This window comes from Hyaena hyaena, unplaced genomic scaffold, assembly GCF_003009895.1.
Source record: "Hyaena hyaena isolate Hyena2069 unplaced genomic scaffold, ASM300989v1 scaffold_1921, whole genome shotgun sequence".
Classification (NCBI taxonomy): domain Eukaryota; kingdom Metazoa; phylum Chordata; class Mammalia; order Carnivora; family Hyaenidae; genus Hyaena; species Hyaena hyaena.
The window spans coordinates 68116-72656 of record NW_024082554.1 but is presented as its reverse complement, the minus strand read 5'-3'; positions in this window follow the sequence as shown (position 1 = coordinate 72656).

The window sequence follows — 4541 nt, the reverse complement described above, 5'->3', positions numbered from 1 at the left end:
TGGTTATGGACTTATTTGTTAGAAGTTTATTGATTACTGATTCAATTTCTTTGCTAGTAATTGCTCTGTTCAAATATTCCAATTTTTTTTCCTGATTCAGTTTGACTGGTCATGTTTCTAGGAATTTATCCATTTCTTTTACGTTGTCCAATTTCTTTCCATATGATTTTTTATAATATTCTATTAAATCCTTTGTATTTCTTTTTTTTTAAATCCTTTGTATTTCTGTGGTGCTGGTATTTAGTTCTCTATTTTCATTTCTGATTTTGTTTTTTCACCTCGTCTCTTTTTTCTCTTGAGGAATCTGGATAAACACTTTTTATCAATTTTGTTAATCTTTTATTTTTTTTTTAATTTTTTTGTGTTTTTATTTATTTCTAGGAGAGAGAGAGAGACAGCGTGAGCAGGGGAGGGTCAGAGAGAGAGGGAGTCACAGACTGAAACAGGCTCCAGGCTCTGAGCTGGCAGTCAGCACAGAGCCCGACGCGGGGCTCGAACCCACGAACCGCGAGATCATGACCTAAGCGAAAGTCGGATGCTTAACCAACTAAGCCACCCAGGCGCCCCAATTTTGTTAATCTTTTAAAAGAACCAGCTACTTGTGTCATTTATCAGCTTTTTAAAAAAAGGTTTATAATTCATTTATTTCTGCTCTACTCTGTATTATTTCCTTCATTGTACTGTTTCTTAATTTAGTTTCTTATTTTTTTTTTACCTCTTTTAGGCATAACGTTTGCTTCTTTATTTGAGGGGTTTTTTTGTTTGTTTGTTTGTTTGTTTTTAATTAAGCCTATACTGCTATAACCTTTTATCTCAGAACATGTTTTGCTACCTCCTGAGTTTTGGGGCCTTTGTGTTTTTATTTTCATTTATCTCCATATATATTTTTACTTACTCTTTGATTCTTTCATTAACCTATTTATTCTTTAGTAGCGTGTTGTTTAACCTCCATGTATTTGTGCTCGCTCCAGATTTTCTTTGTGTAGAGGAGGGGGGTTCTTTGGAGATTCATGATGTGGTCAGAAGAGATGCATAGTATGACTTCAATATTTTTCAAATATTTTGAACTAGGAGCAACTAGTTTTGTACTTTATTTTATTTTTTTGCTTTTTCTTTCCTTTTTTATGTTTATTTACTTATTTACTTTTTCTTAAATAGTTTATTGCCAAGTTGGTTTCCATATAACAGCAAGTACTCATCCCAAAAAGTGCCTTCCCCCCTGCTTATCACCACCCTTCTACTCTCCCCCACCCGCAACAACCCTCAGTGTGTTCTCTGCATTCAAGAATCTCTCGTGGTTTGCCTCCCTCCCTCTCCCCCACTATTTTTCCCCTTCTTCTCCCCCATGGTCCTCCATTAAGTGCCTCCGAACCCACCTATATATGCAAACATATGATATCTGTCCTTCCCTGCCTGACTTACATCGCTCAGCATAACACCCTCAAGTTCCATCTATGTTGCTACACATGGCCAGATTTCATTCTTTCTCATTGCCATGTAGTATTTCATGGTATAGATAAACCACATCTTATTCCATTCATCAGTTGATGGACACTTAGGCTCTTTCCATGTTTTGGCTATTGTTGGGAGTGCTGCTATGAATATTGGGGTATGTGTGCCCTATGCATCAGCACTCCTGTATCCCTTGGGTAAATTCCTAGCAGTGTTATTACTGTTCATAAGGGAGTTCTACTGTTAATATTTTGAGTAACGTCCATACTGTTTTCCAGAGGGGCTGCACCAGTTTACATTCCCACCAACAATATAGGAGTGTGCCCATTTCTCCACATCCTCGCCAGCATGTAGTTTCCTGATGTGTTCATTTTAGCCACTCTGACTGGCATGAAGTGGTATCTCACTGTGGTTTTGATGTGTATTTCCCTGATGAGGAGGGATGCTGAGCATCATTTCATGTGTCTGTTGTCCACCAGGATGTCCTCTTTGGAGAAGTGTCTGTTCATATCTTCTACCCATTTCTTCACTGGATTATTTGTTTTTTGGGTGTGGAGTTTGGTGAGTTCCTTTTAGATTTGGATACTAGCCCTTTATCGGTTATGTCACTGTTATGTCTGTTATGTCACTGTTATGGCAACTATTGTTTCCCATTCAATCAATTACCTATTAGTTTTATTGATTGCTTCCTTTGCCATACAGAAACGTTTTACCTAGATGAGTTCCCAGTAGTTCATTTTTGCTCTTGATTCCATTGCCTTTGGGGATGTGTCAAGTAAGAAATTGCTGCAGATGAGGTCAAGGAGGTTGTTTCCTGCTTTCTCCTCTAGAGTTTTGATGGTTTCCTATCTCACATTCAGGTCCTTTATCCATTTTGAGTTTATTTTTCTGTATGATTGAGAAAATGATCTAGTTTCATTCTTCTGCATGTTGTTGTCTACTTCTGCCAGCACCATCTGTTAAAGAGGCTGTCATTTTTCCATTGAATACTCTTTTCCACTTTGTCAAAGATTAGTTGGCCATACTTTTGTGAGTACAATTCTGAGTTCTCTATTATGTTCCATTGGTCTATGTGTCTGTTTTTGTACCAATACCATAGTGTCTTAATGATTACAACTTTGTAGTAGAGGCTAAAGTCTGGGATGGACAATGGCGGCAGGCGGGCCTCTACTCTAGAAGTCCAACCAGCCAGGAGTAAGCACAAAGAAGCAGTCCACGAGCTCGGCCCCTCCAGGAGTAGTTGGCGCGAGGGGACCTGGTGTGCAGGTATTTGGCGCGCACGGTCTTTCTATGGCCCGAGCAGAGGTTTTTCTGTTTCTGACTCTCTCATTTTCCCCTCTCACTCCCCGCATAGGGGGATCACCTCCGACCCTGGAGTCTCCGATCCTGGCCCGATTTTATCTTCCCCAGTTCACACTCACCTTAGAAGGCTTTCTCAGTGGATTCTGGGTCCTTTTTCTCCCAATCTCTCAGGTTTCATAAGGTTTCCAATGGGTTCAGATCTTTTCTGTGTGATGTTTGGGTGCAAGTGCAAGTACGGAGCTCCTTATTTCTCCACCATCTTACCCCTCCCCCCCCAAGGTTTCTTCTTAATAATCCACTGATAGTCTTATGAGGGGTTTACCTTGTCCATGATGAGTTGAATTTCTCTAGCTGCTTTAAAACTTGTCTTTGTATTTGACTTTTCAAAATTTTAATGTGTCACCTTGTGGGCTTCTTTGGAGTCATCTTTTTTAGTGTAATTTAGACGTATCAGATATAGGTACCAATTTTCTTCCTGCAATTTGGGAAGGTTTTTTTATGTCCTTTTTTATTTAAATGTACTTTATGGCTTTTTATGTCCTTTTTCTGGTACTACATTATTGCATAATTTGTCATCTTGATGATGTCCTATAAATCCCTTAGGCTTTATTCACTTTGGTGAATATATATATGCTGGGTATCCTTAATACCCAGTGAATTTTCTTTGAGTTCAGTGATACTTAGTTTTGCTAGATTTATTCTAACATTGAACCCCTTTGGTACATTTCTGAGTTATTATTGTAGTCTTATTCTACCCATGTTCTTTTTGTACATTTTTAATACTTTAAATCTCCATTGAAATTCTTATTTGTTCGTGCATTTTGTTTTGACATTTGTGTGCATCCTTATGATAGTTATTTTTAATTATTTGTCATATAAATCATAAAAGTACTTTAATTATTTTTTAGTTAACATACAGTGTGATATTACTTTCATGTGCAAAATATAGTGATTCAACACTTCCATACAATACTAAGTGTTTATCACAACAAATCCAGTCCTTAATCACAATCACTTACTTCACCCATCACCCATCCACCTCTCCTCTGGTAACTATCATTGTTTTCCCTACAGTTAAGATTCTTTTGCTTGTCTTACCTCTTTTTTTTCCTTTTGCTCCTTTGTTTTGTTTCTTAAATTTCACATATGAGAGAAATCCTATATTATCTGTCTTCCTCTAGCTGTCTTATTTGGCTTAGCATAATACTCTGTACTTCCATGACAAATTTTTATTATTATTTTATGGCTGAGTAATATTCCATTGTATATACACAAACACCTTGCTTACACTTGGGTCATTTTAATAATTTTGTTATTGTAGATAATGCTGCTATAAACATTGAAGTATGTATATTCCTTTAAATTGTTATTTTAATTTTTTAAGGTGACATTTTCTGGGGTGCCTGGGTGACTCAGTTGGTTAATCATCCAAATACAGCTCAGGTCATGATCTCACTGTTCTGTCAGCACAGAGCTTGCTTTGAATCCCCTGTTGCCTTATCTCTCTGCCCCTCCCCCATTTGTTCTTTCTCTCTCAAAATAAATAAACATTAAAAAAATAAAAGTGACTTTTAAAATTTATGTTTTGTGTTTACTTATTTATTTTGAGAGAGAGCCTGCACAAACATGGGAGGTGCAGAAAAAGAGGGAGAGAGAAGCTCAAGCAGGTTCCACATTGTCAGCAGAGTCTAATGGGGAGCTCAAACCCACAAACTCTGAGATCATGACCTGAGCTGAAACCAAGCGTCAAACACTTAACCAACGGAGTCACCCAGATGTCCCTAAAT